At 42.3% G+C, this 27,306-nt stretch overlaps 1 protein-coding gene and 1 non-coding gene across 51 annotated transcripts in view; one reads left to right on the top strand and one right to left on the bottom strand.

Moving 5' to 3' along the window:
• SORBS1 (sorbin and SH3 domain containing 1) overlaps positions 1-27,306 on the bottom strand; it is a 331,521-nt gene that overhangs the window by 204,949 nt on the left and 99,266 nt on the right. For 49 of the 50 annotated variants that reach the window (XM_060193311.1, XM_060193305.1, XM_060193352.1 and 46 more), the window contains one exon: positions 23,861-23,949. The exons of the other annotated variant lie outside the window; for it this stretch is intronic. The gene's annotated coding sequence lies outside the window, so the exon portion shown is untranslated. The remainder of the gene's footprint in view (positions 1-23,860; positions 23,950-27,306) is intronic. 50 annotated transcript variants of the gene reach the window in all.
• On the top strand, positions 24,391-24,522 carry LOC132542883 (small nucleolar RNA SNORA68). Its single transcript, XR_009553852.1, has one exon. It is a non-coding gene; the product is annotated as a small nucleolar RNA SNORA68 (small nucleolar RNA).

Raw genomic sequence — 27,306 nt, 5'->3', positions numbered from 1 at the left:
GATAGATAGATAGACAGACAGACAGACAGACAGACAGACAGATGATAGGTATGGATATTTTTTTTGCCTCCAGGGTTATCGCTGGGGCTCCGTGCCTGCACTATGAATCCACTGCTCCTGGAGGCCTTTCTCCCCATTTCTGTTGCCCTTGCTGTTATTGCTATTGTTGCTGTTGGATAAGACAGAGAGAAATCAAGAGAGGAGGGGAAGACAGAGGGGGGGAGAGAAAGATAGATATCTGCAGACCTGCTTCACTGCTTGTGAAGCGACGCACTGCAGGTGGGGAGCTGGGGGCTCGAACCGGGATCCTTATGCTGGTCCTTGTGCTTAGCGTCACGTGTGCTTAACCCAGTGTACTACTGCCCAGGTCCCTCATCTTGGACTTTTAATGACATAGTTAGGTATTTGAGAATCTTTCTAGAAACATGCTAGTCACTAAATAGGCCTTTCACTAGCTTATCTGGCCACAGAACCCCTTGCTCTTTCCTTTTTGCAGGGCATCCAAAAACATCCTACTGAACAAATTTCTACAGAAAAAAAAAAAATTCACAGGCAGGAAAGTTATGCAACAGCAGTGCACAGGACTTGGAAGTGTGAGGTTCAGAATTCAACCTCAGATACTGCCAGAGTATAATGCTACAATGCTGTGGTGTTCTCTCTCTCTCTTTCCTCATAAATATATAGTGGCAGGGTGATTCAGCATGTAGAGCAAATGCTTTTCCAATTTGAGATACTACGTTTGATCCCCAGCATATAGAAGTGCAGTGCTGTGGTCCGGGAGGTGGTGCAGTGGATAAAGTGTTGGACTCTCAAGCATGAGGTCCTGAGTTCAATCCCCGGCAGCACATGTACCAGAGTGATGGCTGGTTCTTTCTCTCTCCTCCTATCTTTCTCATTAATAAATAAATAAAATATTTAAAAAAAAAAAAAAAAAAAAGAAGTGCAGTGCTCTGGTCCCTCCCAGTCTCAAAAAAAGAAAAAAATGTTACAAATATCTGGGGATGGAGGAGAAAGAAAAATCAGTTTCACAAAGTTAGGAAATGGAAGAGTTGGTCCAACACAAGTTTCTCATATCCCCAAACACCCTGCTTTTCTCTCTCTTTTTTTTTTTTTGACAAGAACACTGCTCAAATCTGGCTTATGGTGGTGCAGGGGGATTGAACCTGAGACTTGGGAGCCTCGGGTGTAAGAGTCTGTTTGTACAATGATTGTGCTACCTATACCCGCCCCCCTGCTCATCTCTCTATGCCAGTAGGTCTTGTTAAACAGCAGACTTCCTGGGGCCAGGCAGTGCACCTAGTAAAGCATTCACATTGCAGTGCTAAAGGTCCCTGGTTCAAGCCCTACTTCCCACCTACAGGACAGTGAAGTAGTACTACAGGAGTCTCTCTATCTCTCCCGCCTCTCTTAGCTTCTCTCTGTCTCTATTAACAAAAGGGGGAAAAAGGAAGCGAGAAGGGAGAGAGAAAGGGAGGGAGGAAGGAAGATGGTGGGAATGGTGAGGAATTACACGTGTTACCTTATAATTCTATAAATGAATATTAATTAACTAATAAAATTAAAAGGAAGAAAGGAAGGAAATAGATGGTGAGAACAGTGTGGAATTGCATCACTGTTATCTTATAGTTTTGTAAATTAATATTAAGACATTAATAAAATTAAAATACAAAAGAAAGAAAAAGAAGAAGGAAGGAATACTGGGATCACAGAGAACTTCAGGGGGAAAAAATCAGGATGAAGAGCACTGACATTTACAGTAGAGGAGGTTACTTCCAAGAGAATGACAGAAAGAAATGACACACAGGAGAGTTAGATCTCAAGGTGGAGGAAGGTCAGAATAAGAAAGAATAATCGGGAAGAGCATTCCAAGTGGCAACAGTGGTTCCTGTTATCCAAATATCAGATTTTTATAGCTGGAAGGATCCTGGATTATTTGTCTCTGGAGAATATTTTGGGTCTCACATTTGACTGTGGGAGTAAAGGATTATTTTAAAAATTCACAACAGAGCACTTCATGCAAAATCAAGTAGCTCTTCTCCAGTAAGTGTTTTGGAAGAGCTAACAAAGGTCTTCTAATTCCCTTTCCATCTGTGCTTTTTTTTTTTTTTACACTTTCCATGTTTACCACGCCTACTTGGCAAACCCACCAGCCTACTTGCAACACCTCAAACCAAGAGTCAAAGCTAAACAGTCCACAAAATCCACAAGCCAAGAGGCACATGCTTTTCTTGAAGTGGAAGTAAAAACAGTCAATCATCTACCTACTAGGTCCATTCTAGTGGAGTTATGATGAAATTCAAGTTTCTACACCTAACTTTTACCCCGTCTGCCACCCACAAAGAACTATCTTGCCTCCTTCCCCAAGTGCCCAAAAGCTACTATTGTAAGTACTTTCAAAGGAATAACCAAGAATGAAGAAATGTTTTCTAGGGTCACTTCATTAGCTGCCATCGCTCGAGTCCCCTTCAGTCCCACTTTTGCAATGCTGCTGCTAGCTATAGCCTTCAGATACACAGTAGTGACTTCACTGGGGTAAAGGAATAGCAAGTCTGCCTTCTAGTCACTTGCAGGCACCCACTAAACACTTGGTTAAGAACAAAGAGGAGGGAGCCGGGTGGTAGCGCGGCAGGTTAAGCGCAGGTGGCGCCAAGCGCAGGGACCGCTGTAAGGATCCCGGTTCGAGCCCCCGGCTCCTCACCTGCAGGGGAGTCGCTTCACAGGTGGTGAAGCAGGTCTGCAGGTGGCTGTCTTTCTCTCCCCCTCTCTGTCTTCCCTTCCTCTCTCCATTTCTCTCTGTCCTATCCAATAATGACATAATAACAACAACAATAATAACTACAACAATAAAAAGCAACAAGGGAAACAAAAGGGAATAAATATTTAAAATAAATAAATAATTTTTTAAAAAAATTTTAAATTCAGTTAAAAAAAAAAAAAAGAACAAAGAGGAAGCAGATGATTGTAGCTAAGATATAAACTACCCTGACAGACAAAGGCATGCTGGCAGATCACAGAAAAATCCAGAGAAAAAGTCAGGATGAAGAGCACTGGCATTTACAGTAGAGGAGGTTACTTCCAAGAGAACAGAGAATGACAGAAAGAAGTGGCACACAGGAGAGGGCAGGCTGAGAAGGTTTATGAGTACCTGTTCTGTGTCAGAATCCTTCACATAGTCTCTCCTGTCACCCTCATTAAATCCTATGAGGTGGATCACTGTATCCATTTTCACATGGGGAATCAAACCCCTGGAAATGGAAATGACCTACCTTAAGTCAAACACCTAGCATACACCCAACATGGACATCTTACTTCTGGCTTGTCTGAATCCAGAAGTTTGGGTCATTGATAATGTGAGACTTGCAGGTAATATAAAGATCCTGTAACTGCCACCAAAATCACCATGGTGAAATTAAATAAATTTCACCCTGACTTCTCTCTCTCTCTCTCTCTCCCTCCTGCACCTCCCTCTCCCTCTCTTAACTTCTGAGGTGAACTATCAACTATATGGAAAATGTGTAAAATAAAATTATAACAAGATTTGAGTGTCAAAATAAAAATATCCCAAATTTTCTTTCATTATTTCTTATTGGATAGAGTCAGGGAGAAATTGAGAGGGGAGGGGGAGATACAGAGAGAAAGAGATAGAGAGACACCTGCAGCCCTACTTCACCATTTGTGAAGCTTTCCCCCTGCAGGTGGGAACCAGGGCTTTAACCTGAGTCCTTGCACACAGTAGTGTGTGTGCTTAACAAAGTGTGCCACTGCCTGGCCTCCAAACAGTCTAAATTTTCATTCACAGGCATTCACTGATGTGCTGGGAGGCATCTACTCCATGGGAATAACACAGCTATTAGAGATCATAAGGTAGCTCAAAATGTGAGGAAACAAAAAAATATCTAAGATTATGGTTAAATAGGGAGGCTGGGTGGTAGGTAGCACAGGGGGTTAAGCGCACATGGCGCGAAGTCAAAGGACCAGCAGAAGGATCCCGGTTTGAGCCCCAGCTCCCCACCTGCAGAGAGGCCATTTCACAGGCGGCGAAGCAGGTCTGTAGGTGTCTATCTTTCTCTCCTCCTCTCTGTCTTCCCCTCCTCTCTCCATTTCTCTCTGTCCTGTCCAGCAATGACAGCAGTAATAACAATAATAATAATAACAACAACGATGAATAACAAGGGCAACAACAACAACAACAAAAAAAGATTATGGTTAAATAGCAAAGTCAAATTCAAAACAACATAGATAGTATGATATCATTCGTATAGAGAAAAATGCACACATATCTGTACATGCTGAGAAAAATGTCTAGAACAGAATGTCAGAGACAGTGCCCTGGAAAACTCCTGAAGAGAAAACAAAAAAATTTAAATATTATGCTCATTTAGATTTTTTATTATCTTTATTTATTGGATAAAGACATCCAGAAATTGAGGATAGGGGCAGGGAGAGAGGGAGAGAGACAGAGAGACACCTGCAGCACTGCCTCACCACTCGTGAAGCTTTCCCCCTACAAGTAGAGACCTAGGACTCAAACCCGGGTTGTTGCGCACTGTCAGTGTGTGCACTTAATCAGGTGCATCACCATTCAATCCCTAGGATTTTTTCTTTCTTTCTTTCTTTCTTTCTTTCTTTCTTTCTTTCTTTCTTTCTTTCTTTCTTTCTTTTTTTTTACTGTGACCTTTGCTCTAATTTTTAAATTTTGGCCATGGTCCTGTATCACCTGTATAATTAAAGAAAATCCAACAACTATTTGAAAATCTCCTGGTGAACTATTTTCCAACTGCATTCACAGTAGTGAAAGTGAGCAGAGCAGAACAGACTCTGACAACTCTCTGTTTATCCCATAATAGAGAAACGAGTAGCTTCCTACAACTTCTCATGGTAGAAATTCTGAAATGTTTCCCTTTAAATAAAGAAAGGGGGGGGGGAAATCCCTGCCACTCTTCCATACATATTCTTCAACTAATAAGACACTCTTTATAAAACACAGTGGACAGACAGCGCACATACACACACACACACACACACACACACACACACACACACACACACACACACACACCTTCCCTCTGAGGATTGTAGGAAGAGACACTTCAATTTCTGTACAGGGGGAATTCATGAGTAATCCCTAAAAGTAAAAATAAAGAAGGAAGGTAGTGACCTAGCACGACCATGATGTGGTTAAAATAGAAATGGGTATGTCACCACCATGTTACTCCAAAAAACGTTAAGTCTCCCATGTCCTACAAAACATGCAAGGCATCTTGCTTTGCCAAATTTAAACAGGGACATTATTTTTAAGTTACTATAATTAGCTCCCATTTGTCTATGAATCAGCCTCTTATGAGGCAATCACATCTAAGCCCCATCAGATGAAACCTGAGGCGACATCATCCCCGTTTGTTATTTTGAAAAGAAAGAGAGGGTGCCAAGTTTCCTGCAACACCCAATTCAAACACTGAAATGCAGAGGACAGAATGTCCCGTTGCCCGTGTTTGAAGATAGAAATATATTTCCATCTCATACACCAGCCCCAGGTTCAGCTGGCAACAGGAAGGAACTGAATTCCAGAGCTCAAAAATAGCAGTTAAGTACTAAAGCACCTTTCCTTTGCTTGTATAGGATACAATTTATATTTTGATCCTGAACATTAGGACATGTTTTAAGTGCATATATTTGTGAACAAACACGAAGCTGTTTTAATCTTAAGATATCTGCCTATATGACAAGAAATTGCTAACTGCAAGTGGTTTGAAGCTATCTTTACATTCCCCTGATGTATGGCTTTCATAATTAAGTTTCACACCGCAATGAAGAGTTTCAACAGCAAATATAAAGTCAGGGGTTGGGGAGGAGAGAATTCCTGTTTAGCCTTCTCCTTGTTTCTCCAGAGTGGCAGGTCTCTTCTATTTACTGTTAGGCCTAGCAATACAGCAAATGCTTAAAAACTCCACAGGGAGTCCAGTTAGGGAACAGGAGACAGAAGAGCCCTTAGAATCAGGAAGAGATTCAGCTCAGGAGCCTATGTGACCTCTGCATCCCTGCCCTTCCCCACTAGGGAAATAGAGAGGCAAGCTGGGAGTATGGATCGACCTGTCAATGCCCATGTTCAGCAGGGAATAAATTACAGAAGCCAGACCTTCTACCTTCTGCATCCCATAATGATCCTGGGTCCATACTCCCAGAAGGTTAAAGAATAGGAAAGCTATCAGGGGAGGGGATGGGATATGGAGTTCTGGTGGTGGGAACTGTGTGGAGTTGTACCCCTCTTATCCTATGGTTTAGTCAATGTTTCCTTTTTATAAATTAAAAAAAAAAAAATTAAAAAAAAAAAAAAGAATCAGGAAGAGATTTAACTGGAATCTGAGTAAATCCCAGAGACCCAGAGAAGGTGTAAGACTCAATACTGTAATTCACAGAGGGTCCATGAGGGTAGTGAGTATAGAAGACACTGTACTTGTTTGGCCCCAGATGTCCAATATCAAAAACACAGTTTATTTACACATAGCTGTGTGTACTTGGTAAAGGGGCATAGTGCAACTGTATCTTCTTCTATGGCCAGGAATGTGAGCTTCATCCCAGCTTAATTTACTTATTTACTTAGTTAGTTGCTACTAAGGTTATCACTGGGCCTTGGGACCTGTACAATGAACCTTCACCACTGCTCTTGGTGACTTGTTTATGCTCTTTCTCCTCCTCCTCCTCCTCCTCCTCCTCCTCCTCCTCCTCCTCCTCCTTCTTCTTCTTCTTTTTTTCCTTTCCCCTTTGATAGAGACAGAATTGGAAGTGGGGGGAGATGGATAGAAAAAGAAAGACGCAGGTACTATTCCTATTTATTTTTAATATTTTATTTATTTATTTATTTGAGAGAAGGAGAGAGAAAGGCCCCAGAACACTGCTCAGCTCTGGTTTATACTGGTGCTAGGGACGGAACCTGGGACCTCTGGACTTCAAGCATGAAAAGCAAAACAAAACAAAACAAACCTGAGCACTGCTCATCTCTGGCTTATGGTGGTATAGAGGACTGAACCTGGGACTTTGAAGCCTCAGGCATGAAAGTCTCTTTGTATAACCATTATGCTAACTAACCCCCACCCCAAGCATGAAAGTCTTTTGCATAACCATTATGCTATCTCCCCAGCCAAATGACTATTCCTGATGTCTATATAAGAAAACTCACTCATTACTCGGGTGAGACCTTTCCTTTTATAGTACACTCTAATTTCATCTCAGGTGGTTCACTTTCTAACAAAGTCCCAAAACCTAAATATACACCAGTTTCTGTGAGAGAGAGCTTATGTTCACACGTATCCATAAACTACTGCAAAATATATACCTGAAAGCAGAAGTGCACTAGAGTTTGCAGTGAGTACCTCCCTAACATTTCCTCTCCACTATTCCAAGCTTTGGGTCCATGATTGCTCAACAATTTGTTTGGCTTCGTACGTTAACTCTCTTTTCAATCACCAGGTTCCAGATGCCACCAGGATGCTGGCCAGGCTTCCCTGGATTGAAGACCCCACCAATGTGTCCTGGAGCTCAGCTTCCCCAGAGACACACCCTACTACCGACCAGTCAATGCCCATGTTCAGCGGGGAAGCAATTACAGAAGCCAGACCTCCTACCTTCTGCAACCCTCACTGACCCTGGGTCCATGCTCCCAGAGGGATAGAGAATGGGAAAGCTATCAGGGGAGGGGGTGGGTTATGGAGATTGGGTGGTGGGAATTGTGTGGAGTTGTACCCCTCCTACCTTGTGGTTTTGTTAATTAATCCTTTCTTAAGTAAAAAAAAAATTTTTTAAAGAGTGGAAAAAAAAAAGAAAACTCATGCCCCAAAAGTATTTAAAAACTTCCTGACTGGGGCTAGGATGTGACTCCAGGGTATGTAAGATTACACACCATATCATGCAGTCAGTCAGAATAACTGTGTGAATCCCAATCACACACACTGAAGTCCAGAGAATTATTCATAATGGGACCAAGATCATTAAGCAGCCCATGGCAGAGTCCAGATTAGAAACTGAATCTATACAACTAGACCTGGTTCACAAATGATTACTCTATACCTACCAGACTCATGATTTTTTTTTTTTTTTAATAAAGGTAAGGAGGTGGGGATCTGTTGCTAACCTCAGGCACTGAAAAACTTTCCTGTCACCTCAATGCTATACTGGCCCCACCCATGGTCCCCAACACCAGACCCAGATCCCTGCACACAGCAGGTGCCACTAAGAGCTGGTGCCAATAAAGATGCTGATGACAACAGAAATACTTTAAATATTGGGATAGAGTTTAAAAATGGAATTTAACTACTCTCCTTGGAGGGGAGGAAGCCATCCTACAGGATAGAATGCCAACACAATTGTAAGGCAATGCCGGCAGGTGTGGTCTATCTCAACAGATGGAATGTTTTTTGGTTCTAACCATTCAACTCCTCAGATAGGGTGGTCAACTTATCTGGGGTCTCCCAGGACTTTCCTGATGTCTCAGTTCCCTAAGTCACCACACATACACCCACCAGGCAAGTGTTAGGTGTGATCTGCCTTACCTTCTACCCCACCAGCCTGACTCCCACCTGGCTCCAGCCTGGCACTCTGCAAACAGAAGGTGTTAGGTATGTCTTAGTTGGTTAACTGGGTGAGAGAAGCAACAGTTTGTTATTTCCAAGAACACTCACTTCCATGACAGAAGAGTTGCTAAGCAGCAGTCCCTGCACTATAAAAGAAAATGACTATGTGAGAATCATTTTAATTAGCACATCCATTGTTTGTATGCAGATGTACATTCTGAAACTGGGTCTCTGAGAAAGCTTTCCCTGACTCACATCACTTGCTGGGATTTTCTGAGGTAAACTCTTTTCCACAGACAATAAAAAGATCATTTCAGTCCTGCTTGAGTCTTAATGATTCTGAATCTGTAATAATGAAGTTAAGATTTTTTTTTTCCTCCTTCTTCTTAGAAATGGCATGTCTAAAACTGAGGAATGTGAGGCACTTCTAGGCACCAAGATAGAGGTTCTCAGCCTCAAATAGGATGGGTGGCTGAGGGAAGGCACGTTCCCTATACTTGAGTTCTTGCAAAAAAAAAAAAAAAAAGGGGGGGGGATCAACTGCCTGGGTCCCGCTGAGTCTACAATCACTTTCCAACCTCAATTCCACACACCCTCACCCCATGGCAGATTCCAGGCTTCCCAATCAGGCAGCACCTGTTCCTTCCGCTGGCCTACCCTTGGCCTGTTCCAACCCTTTGGTTCTCTGACCCAGGGCTGGGTGGGCCTGGCTATGCACCTCCTCTCAGGGAGAGGCCCACATGTTCCTTGAGAATTGGACCCAGGTGAGGCATCAGTGGGCCCAGCCCTGCCCAGCCCTGTATAGGATGGCGGTAGAGCTGATCTCCTGGGGACTCAGGGTGGGAAGAATAATTTGAAGAGGTTGGACTTGGCTGAATCTGATCCTGTCACTAAGTCAGGCCTGGCATGACTCTTCCAGGCAGGCCAGAGAACCAGTCACAACTTAAAATTAGAGGGAACACAAGGAGGAGAAGCAGAGTTCTGGGAATAGCAAAGGGAACCAAGAGATTATCTGAGCTGGGAGAAAAACGTCTGTAGTCCAAAAGGGTTGGGTAAGGCTGGAGCCACGGAAGTACTGGAAAGTCCTTTCCTTGGCCACAGAAGCACTCTTAGCATTGGAATGCTGTATTTGCATGTCTGGGCAACAGGAGAGGGAACAGAGTCCAAGGGGAATAAAGGTTATAGTCTTTATCAGCAGAACAAAGTCCAAAAAGCTCATGGCTAAGATGAGTTAAAAACATGTAAGAAATGTGAACAGCCAAGAGGGGTAGGGTTTTTGTTTGTTTTGTTTATTCAAAGCTATGATTACAGCAAGAAGAAAAGTAAACTATAGGTGGGCCGGGTGGTGGTGCACCTGGTTGAGTGCACATGTTACAATGTGCAAGGACCTGGGTTGGAGCCCCTGGTCTCCACCCGCAGAGGGCAAGTTATGTGTGAAGCAGGGCTGTAGGCGTCTCTCTCCCTCTCTGTCTCCCCTTACCCTCTCAATTTCTGGCTGCCTCTCTCCAATAAATGAAGATAATTAAAAACAAAAAAAAAAAAATTTAAGAAAGAAAAGCAAAAAAAAAAAAAAAAAAAGGTCTGCTTGAAAGCACAGGCAGATGGTAGAAACAATAACAGCAACAACAACAAAAAAAGAATCATCAACAGCCCCTCACCTATGCTATTTCTGCCTCCTCCACTCGAAAGAACATTCTTCACGCTGGGAAAGGCAGCTCTCCTGAGGGGTGACCAAAGCAGATAACAGGTGTGGGGCTAGAAGGAGAACACAGCCATTTGAAACAACGGCAGGTTCTTGGGTGCAGATGAACCCCATCCACAGATGAGCCAAAACACAGGCAGGTGTCACAGAAGAATCACTGTCAGTGATGGTTCAGGGCCTTCCAAGGAAGAAGCACACTGGGAGACAAGGAACTAAGTAATTAATAAAAGGAGGCCTGAGAAGTGTACACCAAGAAGCTTGGCATCAATGTCCAGGAAAATTCCACCCCAGAGAACTAAATAAATTAAGACCTGAAGAAAAAGTGTTCACCAAGTACTGACCCAGGCTCATGATAAATAGGCACCGAATTAACAGACTCCTTTTTATTTTATCGGTTAAGACAGACAGAAAGACAGACGAGTGCCATTTCACTCAAGTTAGGTTTTATTAGAGTCCTATGATACTCATGTGACTAATGAAAGAAACATGAGTGACTAGGCGGTTTTATTTATTTGTTTGTTTGTTTTTTGCCTCCAGGGTTATTGCTGGGACTCAATGCCGACACTACAAATCCACTGTTCTTTGAGGTCTTTTTTTTTTTTTCCCATTTTACTGGATAGAACAGAGAAAAATTGAGAGAGGAGGGGGTGAAAGAGAAGGGTGGTGGCGGCACACCTGATTGAGCACTCACATTACAGTGCACAAGGACCTGGGTTCAATCCCCTGGTCCCCACCTGCAGAGGGAAAGCTTCGCAAGTGGTGAAGCAGGGCTGCAGGTGTCTCTCTGTCTCTCTCCCTCTCTATCTTCCCCTTCTCTCTCAATTTCTCTCTCTAATAATAAATAAACAAATAAATGAGGGAGACAAAAAAAAAAACCCCACACACACCAAGGTTTGTTTCAAGTCATAGCTAAAAGAGCATTTTGATTATAATCTAATTGTTAAGGGGGGGAATGAAAGTAATATGACAATAATGACACTGAAGCATGTTGCAGAACTAAAGTAATAAAAAATTTGAGGACCTTGTTCTCCAGTGTGTTTTTCCCGAAATGGGCACATCCCACCATGTCCCCTTTAGACTGTTAACACAGGAGTCCAAAGGTTCACATCAGCACCCTACCCCCTCCCTTTAGTGCTCAGTGAGTGAACCTTCCAGTCCTGACTCTTGATACTTTGGACCAGAGATGATGAGGAGAGAGAGTTCAAATGACTTGCAGTAAACTGAAGCCAACCTCATGAAACTGCATCATCTATGAATGAGAGTAAGAGAAGGAGCCGCAGCCTACCCCCTATCAAGCTAAGACTTCAACCTAAATAGGACATTCTGATTTTGAACAAGGTCAAACATTGTTCAAAAGCTCTGACAGAAGTTTTAAAACATTTTTTTTATTTCTTTCTTTTGGATTGAGGCAGAGAGAAATTGAGAGGGGAAGAGAGATAGGGAGACAGAGAGACACCTGCAGTACTGCTTCACCACTCATAAAGCTTTCCCCCTACAGGTGGGGACTGGGGGCTTGAACCCAGGTCCTTGCACACTGTAATGTGTGCACTTAACCAGATGTGCTACCACTTTCAAGATGAAAAATGTACAAACATTTCTCAATAGTCCACCTTATGTCCCATACTACAAGACATATCTAAAACCCAACAAAATATTTTCCATTTATTACTGACAAAAATGGTTCCCAACATGTCCGTTTTTCTCTTCTAAGGCTTCCCCATTTCTTTCTTTCTTTCCTTCTTCCTTTCTTTCTTTTAGAATTTCTTCCTTATTTACTTAATCTTTACTTTTATAGGATAGAGACAGAAGTTGAGAGGGGAGGAAAAATAGAGAGGGAGAGAGACAGAGAGACACCTGCAGCCCTGCTTTATCACTCATGAAGCTTCCTTCCTGCAGTTGGGGGCCAGGGGCTTGAACCTGGGCCCTTGTGCACTGTAATGTGAGCACTTAACCAGGTGTGCCACCACCCAGCCCCAAGGCTTCCACCTGTTTCACTGGCCAGTCAGTCCTACTTGTTCCAAGAAGGAAACTTCCATAGTGTGCTACCTGCCTTGCAATGAAATGTTTGACACCACAAAGTCTGAATCTGCAATTCTCTATTTACTTAGCAACAGCTGCTGATGCTTTACCTAACTAAAGATAAACTAGGCCAAACCGGAAAGGGAAGCGGAAGCAGTGAGCTAAGGGCTGTGGTCAACCTGGCACCATGGAGAGGAAGAGCTCCTCGGGTTGTCAGGACATTGTTTTCCTCCCTTGAGAAAAAAGAAAAAGAAAAAATGAGATAACATATTGCCATGAACATCGTGAGTGACATCAGGCTGTAGTCAGGCACTGAGCAGAGACTACCATTTCTTTCTTTCTTTTTTCTTTTTTTTTAAAATGATTTTATTTATTCATGAGTAAGACAGGAGGAGAGAAAGAGCCAGACATCATTCTGATACATCATTAGGGTACAATAAAAACCTCATGCTTAGAGTATAATGCTCTAACTAGCACTGCGCCACATCTTGGGCCATGAGGTTTATCATTTCTACAGCTTAGAAGACATCCACAGACAGAGTAAGAAGAGCGTTGTCATCTAGGCACAAGAACATGCATCAGGAGTTAGTGGAGGCAACAGTGAGCCTTGACTGCCTCCAGCCAGCTGTGCACTGTCTTTAGGAAGTCTCCCTCTCTGAGTTTCAGTTCTCTGTGGACTATAAAATGAGTGAGTTGGTCCATGTTAGCTATCAAACTCGAACAAAAACTACCATAGTCATGGGCCCCAAGGAATATGCCTAAAATGGACTTCCTAGCTTCTTTCTACCCTAAAATCCCTAGTCTCATCTGCTCTGTTCCTACTTTTTGGTACATGTTCATTAATCACTTTGTCCCACTTTCTGTCTTGCTGCCTTTCAGCCACCAAGTTGCAGATGCTATCATAATTCCATCCTGACCTCCCTGGGCAGATGACCTCACCAATATGTACTGGAACCTTACCTCTCCAGAGCCCTATCCCATAGAAAAAGATAGAAACAGGCTGGGGGTATGGTCCACCTGCCAATGTCCATGTCTAGTGGGGAAGCCAGAACTCCCCACCTTCTACACCTCAAAAATAATTTTGGTCCATACTCCCAGTGGAAGAGAAATGTTAGGGGAAGATGACCAGAGGACTCTGAACTCCAACTCCATCAGGACCTGGAGAGAGAGGAGGGAAAAAGGAGGGACATTTGGATGGGGTAGCAGGTGTAGATGTGACTTGGAAAGGAAGAGAAGATGGGACCATAGGGAAAATAAATTTAAAAAGGCAAATCTATACAAATATAGACAGATAGTTATAGAAATAATAGTTAAACCATATCTACAACCTTAGGAGAACCGCTGTAGCTTCCAATGGAGGGAATGGAGACACACAGAACCCTGGTGGTGGGAACAATGCAGAGCTGCACCCATTATCTTGTAATTTTGTAAATCAATATTAACTCACTAATAAAAAAATAAAATAATAAATAAAATAAGGTGAATGAGTTGGACTAGCTGATCTCGTAGTTTTCTTCCAGGTCCCTTGGTCTTTTATACTATGAATACCATAGCAAAGCAGTCATGCCTCCATTCAGCAAGTACTTCCTGAACCCGTGTCAGGTGCTCTGTGGCAGTAGAACAACCTTGTGTGTAAAGAACCTTCTGCTCCCCATAGACCAGAGGCTTATCAACAGACTCCTACAGGTTAACAGGGAAAATATGTGGGCAGGGAAAAAGCTCAGTTGGCTGACCCAGCAAAGAATGGAGCAGAGGGAGGTCAAACAGCTTCCCAGGAGTGAGTATCTGACCAGAGCTCCAAGCAGGAGGTAATCAGAACAAAGGCAAGGGCAAAAAAGAAGAACACACATATACAAAAGTACACAGGAGTGGCACTACAGGGCGTGCCTAATGGGAGCTACTACAAAACACAGCACCTCCAAGTTCTTCCCTTGTCTTTTCTTATTTTTATTAGTGATTAAATATTGGTTTACAAAATTACAAGATAACAAAGGTACAACTCCATACTGTTCCCACCATGAGAGTTCTGGATCCCTATTCCCTCCACTGAAACAGTAGTTCTCTCAAGATTGCAGATATGGGTTAACTATTATTTCTACAACCATCTACCTATATTTGTATATATTTGCTTTTTAAAAAAATTTTAAATATTTATTTATTTTCCCTTTTGTTGCCCTTGTTGTTATAGTTATTATTGTTGTTATTGATGTCGTTGTTGTTAGATAGGAAAGAGAGAAATGGAGAGAGGAGGGGAAGAAAAAGGGAGGAGAGAACAATAGACACCTGCAGACCTGCTTCACTGCCTGTGAATCGACTCCCCTGCAGGTGGAGAGCTGGGGGGCTTGAACTGGGATCCTTACGAAGATCTTTGTGCTTCGCACCATGTGTGCTTAACCCGCTGCACTACCGCCCGACTCCCATTTTTTGTTTGTTTGTTTGTTTTTAACCAGAGCATTGTTCAGCTCTGGCTTATGGTGGTGTGGGGGACTGAACTTGGGACTTTGGAGCCTCAGGCAAGAAGGTCTATTTGCATAGCCGTTATGCTATCTACCCTCACTGCCCCCCCCCCCTTTTAAGGTCCCATCTTCCCTTCCTTTCCAAGTCACACATACACCTATTACTACATCCAAATGTCCCTCCTATTTTCCTCGCATCTCTCCAGGCCCTGATGAAGTTGGAGTTCAGTGCCGTCTGGTCATCTTCTCCCTAGTATTTCTCTCCCACTTGGAGTATGGAACAAGATTCTTTTTGAAATGCAGAAGGTGGGAGTTCTGGCTTCTGTAATTGCTTCTCCACTGGACATGGGTGTTGGCAGGTGGATCCACACCCCCAGCCTTACTGTTCACCCCACTATCTCCCCATATAGTCACACTCTTAGGGTTAGTGTATGCCAACCCCTGTGCTCCCAGCTCTGCTTTTGTCCCTAAGTCACACAGTCAGGCCACACCTGCTATACACAAAGGTTTCCTTTCAGAGATCAGCAGGTCTTGTGCTCAGCCCTTGCTCATGCCCCAGTGCCCAGCCTATGACAGCTGTTCCAAATAGTTTCCATCTTCTTCACAGCTACAGCCGCATCCCACCCACATCACTCATGCTCAGATGACTGTCACCTCCTCTATTCCAAAGAATGACTGTCAGAGCATGGGCCCATGGCAACCACTCTACCCATAACAACCATCCTACCCACCTGTCACCAGTTCCTTCCTATGTAGTCCAGCCTAAGCACTGGCTATTTTGCTTACAAGTACCAATAAAAAAACAGACACTATCAAGAAACCAGTGCCGGCTGCTGTCCATGCATTTGACACAGTTCTGAAAGAAGCACCTACAGGTGGGATGAGGTAGGCAGATGTACTGACTCTGCATGCCAAGAGGCATTTTATAAATATCACCCGCCTCATACTCTGGGCTGAACAAATGAGTGATTGATCTGGTGTTGAGATGGCAATTGAAAGGGATGCCAAACACAAAGTATCCTTAGGCTTGTCAACCAAGAATGAAGCCTAAAATTCTGTTGAGAAGATCTTTCCTCTAGCATAATGACAAAGCCTTTGCCAGCCTCATGTCTTGATCCTACACACAGCCCATCAAATGCCATTCCAGTCATCAGTGAATCACTGTAATGCTATTTGTTTTTAAATATATTTCCCAAACCAATGCAGTCAAGATAAAAATACATAATCAGTGTGGTTTCAAATATATTGCATGCATAATATTACAGTGGGGTGTGTGTGTGTGTGTGTGTGTGAGAGAGAGAGAGAGAGAGAGAGAGAGAGAGAGAGAAACTATAAGAGCTCAGCTACCCTGAAAGAATTCCATAGCAAAACACCCTCTGCTCCTTCTATGGTACTATCCTGTGTTGCATGTTCTGTCTACAGCAAGTATTATGTACTCTGATAAAGAATATCTGTCTGCTATTTATTTTTTGTGCTAGTCAACTATTTTGATTCACAGTGGCCAAGGGATGGTACATAACTCTTGCTGGTCCCTCAAAAACAACAACAAAAGGAAAGTATTACACATGGCTGGAAAATTCAAGGGATAAGATGGTCCAATCAGTGGGCATTCATCAGTTTAGTGCTCCAAAGGCATCAATCATCCATTAAAACTATTCTGTAAAATGCCATAAAGATTAAAAAAAACCCACCTGCCTAGTTTACCTTTGTGCTAGCTACTAAATGTACCTAGAGAGTTCTCTCCCAAGGCTTCAAACTCAGGGTTATGTTACAGATTTCCAGTGCAGGATTCATTATACTTAGTTCTTTCATGATATTACCAACAACCCAGAGGAATAAATGATGATGTGAGGAAGACTTCCCCATTGAAATTCTGTTCTTCTAAACCTACGGGGCTTGTTCTTTGGCCAGTATTTGACAGAGTTTCCCAGAACTCATGCCTGGCACTGAGGGAAAGACAGAATTGCTGGGGGTTCAAAGGAAACCCAAATAGAATCTCATTTGATAGATGAATGCAGCACAGCTAGAAGAAAAGGCAAGTTGTTATAGCAGAGGTGGTTAGGGCGTGCATGTAGCCATGGTGATGACACCAGGGTGCTGGCAGGACAGAGAAGTCTGACATGGCCCCTGGGCGGGGGGGGGGGGGGGGGGGGGGGATTGATAAACTGGTGCAAGAAGATGGTAAATGCCAGTGCCCAGTCAATAGTTAATATGTTAAAATCAAAATTAGAAAAGAAAGGAAAAAGATCAGTGACTCCTGTCTCTACCTTGCTCCCTAAACCTTTCAAAAGAGTAAAGAGCTCAGGCTCACACAAAAATTACCAAAGTCATAGGTGTCTTGCAATATACCTGAAATAAACTTCCTAGCTTTTTCCCACACCAAGACCCTTAATTTCATCAGCTCTATTCTTACCTTTAGGCTTCTGATTATTAAACAATTTGTCCTGCCTTTTATCTTACCACATTTCAGCCACCAAATTGCAGAAGCTAACATGACACCATCCTGACTTCCCTGGGTAGACAACCACACCAATGTGCCCTGGAACCCCACCTCTCCAGAGCCCTACCCCACTAGGGAAAGACAGAAACAGGCTGGGGTTATGGATACACCTGTCAACTCCCATATCCAGCAGAGAAGCAATTACATGAGCCAGACCTTCTACACCCCATAGTGACCCTGGGTCCATACTCCCAGAAGAATAAAGAATAGGGAAGTTTCCAATGGAAGAAATGGGATACAGAACTCTAGTAATGGGAATTGTGTGGAATTGTACCCGTTATCCTACAATCTTGTTCTTTATAATTAAAACACACACACACACACACACACACACACACGTAAAGAGCATCATCAGGTTTTCTTCTAGGTTGTTCAAAGTTCCAGGAGTGCTAGAGTATCTGAAGGCCTCAGACCCCTTGATGTTTGATCTGAACCCAGTTCCTAGTTGGATACATCCACTCCCCGCCACCCCGTCCCCACTCCCAGCCACCCTATTTTAGTATGGCTCCTGTCTCCAGTCCTTTCCAACAGCAATCAATGAGCATTTTCTCTCCATGCAAAGCTGGTGTGGCAATGTTTAGCTTCCTGTGGCACTAGGCACTGAGCCATGTTCAGGTTCATGAGCAGTCCAGTCCCGTGCCCTGTTCAGCATATGAAGAGTCTACAATAAGCTTTGGCCCTAGAGTATGGATCAACCTGCCAACGCCCATGTCCAGCAGAGAGCAATTACAGAAGTCAGAACTCCCACCTTCTGCACCCCTTAAAGAATTTTGGTCCATACTCTCCAGAAGGGAGAGGTGAACGCATATATTGTGACACACAAGGACCCAAGTTCAAGCTCCCTGTCTCCTCCTGCCTGGGCTGGGCGGGGCGGGGGTGGGGTGGGGTGGGGGTGGGCCGCTGGATGACGACACACTACACAAGCTGTGAAGCAGTTGCAGGTATCTCTTTCTCCTTGTTTCCTGTCCCTTTTCATTATCTTTCTATCCTATCAAATAAAAGAATTTTTTTTAATTAAAAAGGAATGAGATATTGTCTCTACCCTGCCAAGCATTGGCTTCCAGAGTTTCTAATGATTTTTTTAGGAGGAAAAAGGCATTATCTACAAGAAACAGAAACCATGGATCACAATAGCTCATAAAATGGAAATCATTTAGATAAGATTCACAGGGTGGTTAAAGCTTAGGTTAGTTCTGTTGTCCTTGTCTCCTTGATGTGAAGTTTCTTTCCTGTAATCTACTGGGTATTTTAAAGAACAATGGGTCCAAGACACTAAAAACAACTGCTTCATTTAAACATCAGCAACTACTGTTGTTCAGTTTTAATCTTGTCTGCTTATTGTAACAAGAGAAAAGGTTGAGCACTGTTCACTTCCTTCAAGTTCAGCAGTTTAGTGATATAGAGAGAAAAGACTCAATATTCAGTAGAAAATTTAATTAGTACATCTGTATGAATGTCCCCAAGATAGTAATTTCATGAGCAAACCACATTATACAGCGTACATGATATGTTTCAAAACTAATATGACTTTGTATTTGTAAAGAAAAAAATGAATTAAATTACTACTTTCTTTCCCTATTTAAAAAACGCACAAATCTGGGGGCTGGGCAGCAGCATGCACAGGGTTAAGCAGTAACAATGGAAAAAAGATGGCCGCCTAGAGCAGTGGATTTACAGTGCAGGCACTAAGCCCCAGTGATAACCCTGAAAGAAAAAAAAAATGAATGAATCTAAGACATGTGAAAATTATGGTGGTTATCTTTGGGAGGTGGAAGGGTGGGGATACAGAACGTGGGTGGTGGGGTTGTGAGGTGTGGTGTGGAACTACACACTGTCATCTTACAATCTCTGACAAACTATAATAAACTATTTTTTTAAAAAATATGCACAAATCTGCTCCCACTCTCCATCAATTTTTAATGTGCTGCTAGAGCCTGGACCCAGGGTCTAATATGTGTGGTTTATCACCAAGTCACCTTCCTAGACAATCTGACTGACAAAGGGTAACTTGAAATCAAATTAATACAAAAACTGTTGTTTTTTAAAATACTGGCCACTCTAAAACCTTTGAAGACATGATGTTTCATAGGCAACTTGTTTGCAAACTTGCCATATCAGATAAAATGCTACAAATGTGATTATCCCAGAGAGCGCATTCAACATGTAGAAACACAAATTTTACTAAAAAATGAAGGTTGATTTCTCTACAGATCTCTTATTTTGAAACCTCTGTGCCTCTGTGATAACTTTCTCTTAACTAGAAAAGAAAGGCTGAGGGGATAAATGATAAATGAACTTGAGGAGTGGGGGGGGAAAGTGAAATTAGCTATCAGAAGAAAGAAAATGGTAAAGGTACCTCTGCTTCCTCCTCAAAATTAAAGCAACAAAGATCAGGGGTAGATAGCATGATGGTTAAGTAAAGAGATTCTCATGTCTGAGGCTCCTAAGTCCTAGGTTCAATCCCTTACACCACCATCCAGCATAAGTCAGAACTGATTGGTGGTCTGGTTCTAAAAAAAAAAAAAAAAAAAATCAACAATTCATTATTATTATTATTATTATTTATTCATTGGATAGAGACAGCCAGAAATTGAGAGGAATGGGAAAATAGAGAAAAGAGACAGAAAGACATTTGCAGCCCTTCCACTTCACCGCTTGCAAAGCTTTCCCCCTGCAGATGGGGAACAATTCTCATATACAACTATTACTAGCTTTTGTGTCCATGTGGAGACTACTTCAGAAATTATAAGTTTCACTGAAATTAGGTAGCCTTGAACACAGTTCTGGACCCTAGATTTTCTCTATCTAGAAAGAAACATCACCTTTAAGTTGGCACCTTCCACCCAGAGCTATCCAGACCAGACCTAACCACTTTCATAATGTAACTAAGTTAGAAGGCATGGTGATTGGGTAGGGGAGTGTCACCTCCTAAATGCTGACCAATGTATCCCAGAACCTCACCTGCCACTAGGGAAAGACAGAAACAGGCTGGGAGTATGGATCAACCTGCCAACACCCATGTCCAGCGGAGAAGCAATTACAGAAGCCAGACCTTCCACTCCATAAAGAATTCTGGTCCATACTCCCAGATAAAGAATAGAGAGTCTCCCAATGGAGGGATGGGGACATGGAATTCTGGTGCTGAGAACTGTATGAAATTGTACTCGTTATCTTACAATCTTGTTAATCATGATTAAATCACTAATAAAAAAATTAAAATAAAGTATTATGGTACGTGCAAGTTGTGTATGGTGCTTGTCCACCTTTGAAGGGGCTCTTGATCCCTCCCCTCCCACAAAAACTCTTTTTTTTTGGGGGGGGTGTCAGGTGATAGCGGGTTAAGCACATATAGTGCAAAGTGCAAGGACCGGCGTAAGGATAACAGTTCGAGCCCCCGGCTCCCCACCTACAGGGCAGTTGTTTCACAAACAGTGAAGCAGGTCTGTATGTGTTTATCTTTCTCTCTCCCTCTTTATCTTCCCCTCCTCTATCCATTTCTCTCTGTCCTATCCAACAACAACGACATCAATAACAACAATAATAATAACCACCACAACAATAAAACAACAAGGGCAGCAAAAGGGGGGAAGAAGCAAATTATAAAAAGAAAACTTTAAAAAAAAAATTTTTTAAACCAGAACACTGCTCAGTTCTGGTTTGTCGTGGTTGGGGGGATTGAACCTGAGACTTTGGAGCCTCAGGCATGTGAGTCTTTTTGCATAATCATTATGCTATCTACCCTCCGACCCCCTCCCACAAAAACTCTAAGAGCCAATAGCTAACTGATTATAATTGTGAAAGTTCAACAGAGTGAGTTCAAGCACAAATGATGCAAACACTGTTTCACATATACCTCTGCAGGAAACTTTTTTTTTAATGCAATCACTGCTATAATCTGCAAAGCTGAGAAAAATTCTTTGAGTGGCGAAAACACCATAAATTATCTCTATTTGAAAAGGAGACTGCAGGATGAAGGCATCAGGTGGTGCCTTGTCTAAACTAAGTCAGTGAAACAATAAAAATGATTCCTTGCCACATTGTTGTTCACGAGTCCACTGATGATGATGTTATTAAGCTAGTTTTAGTGAAAGCCCCAAGTGTAATCGAATGTTTACCTCTCCAAACCAGGAGGGGAAAAGACAATCATGAATTTCACTATTGGCAATCACTAGAAGGAAATGGAAAACTAAATGGTCATGCATGTGGCCTGCAAATGGGACTCAATTTCCTATTGTCCAAGTACAGGGTTAAAGGTGCAAATCTGCTAAAGAAATGCCAGCCCATGCATATCCAGTCTTTATAGGACATGGTATGTTTGACTGAAAACTGGACTTTACTGCTGGTGACACAAACCAACATGGCAACCAAGGAAGATGCTTCTAAACAATGACCCCTGCAGAAGCTGTCTGCTACATTATACCCTTGACACCATGGGTCCTACACACTAAATTTCTAACCTTTACTTTGAAAAAAGTGACAACTTACACAAATTCCATTTTGTTGTTGTTTTGTTTCACTTTTTTTAAAAAAAATACTATTTATTTATTTTTGATAGAGACAAAGAAATTCAGTGAAGAGGAGACAGAGATAGACACCTTGCTTCACCACTCATGAAGCTTTCCCTGTGCAGGTGGGGACCAGGGGCTTGAACCTGGCTCCTTGGACACTGTAATGTGTGTGCTTAACCAGGTGTACCACCACCACCTGGTTCCATTTTTATTTTACTTTTTAGATAGGACAGAAGTCAGAGGCAGAGACAGAGAAAGACCACAATGGACTGCAAATCGCATGTCCTGGTGCAACTTTGCTCTACAGGTTGGCAGGAAGATGTCCAGCTGAAATGGTTATAATTTGCAGCTCACTTCAAGGTGCCTGGTATTTCATTTCAAATTCAGATTTGTTGAAAGCAACTGAATAAAAATAGTGCCCCGAAACAGCCTTATATCCTTTTTGAAATAAGGAGAAGTGGGAAAAAGAAATAAACTGGCCTGACTGACATAGCCCTAACCATGTTAAAATATGACGTTCAAGCTAAAGAGACCAAAACTCAAGTTGCTGAAGAACATGAAGCCTGACATCAAATAAAGACAATGGACTCTGGACAATGGTCCTGATGAAGATACTCATTGCTTTAAGAGCACTTACTAAAGCAAACTGTGAAAGAATTTGGATTTTTCCTCAATCAGTTATACCCTAGGGGAATCCATGATCCCTAATAAATGTATTAACTTACAAATACACCGTCCCAAACAGAAATTGTTTATCCCTAGAGAGATACCATTATCTGCCATAACGGTAGTAAACACAAGAGAATAATGTTCCAAATACAAAAAGGGCATGTAGCTATTAGTCTCCTTTCTATACCACTTCCCTCCCCATAAGACTTCTCATCTCCTGCAGTTCTGCAAAAGATGACCTTTCCATATCCAATCACAGAAGCACCGTTTTGACACTGTGGCCTTTTCCCTTTTAACTTGAGGCATTTTAACTCGATGCCACCATTTTCTCAATGCCGTACCCCCTTTATTTCTAGAAACATCTAGAAGATGCCATCACTGGATTCTCATCCCTGAAATCACTCGCTGAAAACTGAGGCAAGGAGAAACTCCGCACAGGCCACACTGCTTCCCTGCTCATGGTGGTCCTTCCCCTCACAGCTCACAAGAATTTCCAACTGAACTAGCTAAGCTATCAAGTCTGGAAGCGTTTTCTCAGAAATGGAATATGTTGTTGTTAAGGACCTATTTTCTCTTTTTCAACTGCTGCAGAGACAAGATGTTTACTTACCACAATGAGTAATAAAATTTCTTTTAAAAAAAGTGGGGAGGGGAGAACAGTTGCTCACTGTAAAATTATCTGATCTAAAATAAAAATGAAGATGACTAAAAAAAAAAAAATTGAAGATGACTGTGAAATGTAGTTAATTTTTTCCAAGAAAATAGCTTAAGTGGTAGGGAGAAAAACAGAAAATGCAAATCTCTTCAAGAATCCCTCTGGAGGACTCCAAAATAGGTATTGGAAACATTTTAATCTATTTATTAACTTAGAATTGTCCTGAAGTCCCTTTATCTCAGCATACAACAGAATTGCCTTACATTTTCCCAGTGCTTTTTTTAAAAATTTTTATTATCTTTATCTATTTATTGGATAGAGACAGCCAGAAATTGAGAGGGGAGGGGAAGGTAGAGAGGGAGAGAGACAGAGACACCTGCAACCCTGCTTCACCACTTGTGAAGCTTCCCTCTGCAGGTGGGGACGGGTGCTCGAACCTGGATCCTTGTGCACTGTAATGTGTGTGCTTAACCAGGTGTTCCACCACCTGCCCCACCCCCCTGTGCTTTTCTTTGAAGCATTCTCATACAAGCCCTTTTTAGCAGGACATATTTCATTTCTCTGGCAGGGGGCCCAGAGAGGTCAAACTATTGACCTATGATCCCACAGTAAAAGTGACATCACCAATTAGGTGCTAAAACAAAGGTATGTTAAAGGCCAGCCCGATGTCCTTCCTTTTATAGTAGAAAAGACAGTGTAATTCTCTGCATGTTATATTTGAAAGTTCACCAAAAGTATTCCCCCTCACAGCAACAGCAGGATAACAAAATAAACAAACGTTTACCAGTGGTTGAGAGTGGTGGAAAGATGCATTGGTCCTAGAGCCCTGGACAGACAGCAGGTTTTACCAACTCTTCAAACAAGTGTCAACTCCTGTAAGGACAAGCACAAAACATCTGGTCTGAATTGGGTGGGCACTCTGTGGTTTCTCTCCAAGGGGTCCATCCAAACACAACTGTCAAACACCCAGCTTAGAGTCCAAGTCCTCTTCCTATTCCTATTCTCTTCCAATCCCATTACCTTCCTACCCAGATTTTTCCAAGGAAAACAAGAACATTCAGTTCACCTGATGAACATTCCTCAATGCAATCAATGGCACTTGAGGAAAAAGCAGCTCTGGGAACTGTCTATACCATGGATCACAGGTAGAGAGAGACCAGGAGGCCCCAGCTCACTGGTAGAAGTATTTCCTTAATCCAAAAGGTATGCTTTAAAAAAAAAAATTCTTTTGACAAAACTTCAAAATCAGAAATGTATCAAGAGGCAGTCTTGTATCAGAGTCAAGACTGACAGCTGCTAAAAATAAAAATTTGTTCAGCACCTAGATGCTAAGGCCACTATTCATTGTAACAGTGGTTCAGATACAGATGCGAACAGCAAAGGGGACCTTGTCTCCTTTGGAGGACTGTCTATGCCCTTCAAAATGAATTTAGAGGTTTTAAATACACCCTGGGGGAAATAATTAATTAATTAATTAATTTAAAATATGTCACCCTGGCCCTTGTTCATGCCTGCAAATGATTACCTGGTGCTAAGTAGCAGTCTAAGCTGCTAGGCTGACCCGGTTTTCCCACTGTGTCATAGTTCCCACCATTCCAGAGGGTACTCAACAGAGAATTGTGGTTATGCCTATCCTGCACTGCTGTTTTTTGTTTGTTTGTTTTTTACCAGAGCACTGCTCAGCTCTGGCTTATGGTGATGCATAAAGGATTGAACCTGGGACTTTGGAAATGAGAGTCTCTTTGCATAACCATTATGCTATCTACCTCTACCCCATTACAGTTTTTCTTGAACAAAAATATTTCCCTCTATCAGTCTAATGATGTGGGAATACAAACAAACAAACAAACAAACAAAGAGCACATGCAGCAACTTATTTTTTTTTATTTTTTATTGAGGGGGTTAATGTTTTACAGTGCAGTCACTGACACAGGTATACAATGTCATTATGTACCAGGCCCCCAAAGTTTCCTTCCTCTCCTCCCTCCACCCCTCCCCAGAATCCTTGGCTTTGGTGCACTATGCCATGTCCAGTCCATGTTTTACTTTGGCAGCAACTTAACTTTATTTTCTTATTATGGAAGGGAGGGAGGGAGAGAGAAAGAGGGAGAGAGAGAATACATAAAAGGACTGCTCAGTTCTGGCTTACCAGAACTGAAGCTAAGATCTCTAGGGCCCCAGGCATATTAAGATAACCCTCAGCCAGGGCTAGCTCCATGGCCCTGATAATTTAACATTTGCAACACCTGAATGACATGCCCACCTTATACCAATTCTGTAGAAGCAGGAAACTAACTTGCTCACTCTCACAGTTAAAGGCAGAGTTAATTCTCTTAAAAATCACTTCAGGACTCTGTCTCATTACACAGAGTCTTATGTCATAAAGAGGTAGATTAAAAAATTATAATAATAAAATAAAGATAGATAGATAGATAATATGGATATTACACACATAAAGCAGTTCAAGGGACAGAAACATCCACCCACTTTGTACTAAAATGTTTGTCATGCCATCACCTGTAACAAATACAAGACTAAATCATACCCAGTCTCCTTGAGGGTTTCCCAGTGGAACATTTTTAATAATTTTGCTGTTTTTACATACAGAAAAAATAAATCTCACAAATGCCACATATCTGCAGTATGAAAGTGCTCGGCTAATGTCCCAAGCCACCTAAAATACTCTTCATACTAGAAAATAATTCTTTAATGTGCCTCTTAAATACAGGGCTTTATAAATCAGATTGCAGACAAGGTCCTAGCACTATAAAAAATGCTCAGCTATAACTGCTCAGTGGGAGTTATTTATACCATTACAACATCCTCTCTAAGAATGTATTGATTCACTCACATTCATTAAGTCTGATTACACACCAGGCAGTGTGCAAGGTGAAAGAGACACAAAGATGAACAAGACTCAATTCCTACCCTGACATGGTTCTGTCTGGGGGAAAGGACAGACCCAGGGTACACCAAATGAATCTGAAAAACAATGGGAAAACGTAAAGGTCTGGGCATGCAGAAGTGTCGCAGGGATACTGAGCAGGGACTCCTGGTGCAACTGGGGTGAACAGACACTTTTCAGTTCTTCTTCTTCTAGCGTTTGCCCTTCTTTCGTAGCCAGTCAACAGCGTCAGGTTGAGCCTGATGTAAAGTTTCGAGACCTCCTTTGAATCTGGAGAGGTGGCAGTCGTTGTGGGGCAAAGTCAGAGGAAAGACTAAAGCAGGGGTGAAGGGAGAGGAGTAGACCCACCTGGGGAACTGAGAGGGCGAAGAAAGCAAGCTGAAGCAAAGAGTGAGAAGAGCCCGTCCACTTTGGCCTTGTCCAATCACGTGTTACCATATAGGTTCTAAAGCTCAGTGTGTAATCAGAGAATGGCTGAGAGAAAAATGGGATGATGGAGATCATTTGAGAGATTTTCAATTCTAAGCTTCATCTATAGGTCAAGGCACCTGCAAATACACTTACTGGAGTTCCAGATTTGCACTGCCAGACAAAAGAACACCAGAAGCTGTGGGGCTGCTCCCTACTTTAGCATACATGAAGCACTGATTCTGTCAGGGGGAACACGTTTGAATTACAGAGATGAATAGAGCCTGTGTTGTGTGTTTCCTCCCTCCAAGTACTCAAACCAGTAAGGAAATGAGATGCGTCAAGAATCACTATACAACATTAAGAAAGGTAAGAACAGGACACCAGAAGTTGGTGGAAGACAGTGCAGACAAGGATATTCTAGAAAAAAGGAAATGTTTCAGTTGAATCTTCTTTTTCAGACAGAAAGAGTAAGACAGAGAAGCAGAGAAAGTGAAAGGAAAAGAAGAAACCTCAGCAATGAGGGGCTGGGTGATGGTGCGCTTGATTGAACACACTCAGGGATCCATGTTTGAGTTGTGGGTTCCCATCTGCCGGGGGGAAGCTTTTTGAGTGATGAAGCAGTGTTGCAGATGTGTTCCTGTCTCTCTCTCTCTCCCCTCCCCTCACAATTTTTTTCCCTCACAGATAAATTAAATTAAAAAAAAAGATAAATTAAAAAAAATTTATTAAAGATAAATTTAAAAAAAAACTTCAAAGAGAAACCTCATCAGTAAAGCTGCCTTCGGTGTGGTGGGAGCCAGATTCAAACCTGCATCATACGCGTAAGTGAGCAGCACACTAATTGACTCTTGAAGAAAAGTAATAACAACCAATGTAAGAGAAATGTTTATATCTGCAATGTGGTAAAAATTTCA

The sequence above is a fragment of the Erinaceus europaeus genome, chromosome 1, assembly GCF_950295315.1.
Source record: "Erinaceus europaeus chromosome 1, mEriEur2.1, whole genome shotgun sequence".
Lineage (NCBI taxonomy): Eukaryota > Metazoa > Chordata > Mammalia > Eulipotyphla > Erinaceidae > Erinaceus > Erinaceus europaeus.
The sequence above is the reverse complement of the archived record's forward strand: the minus strand, read 5'-3'. Positions and strand labels throughout refer to the sequence as shown.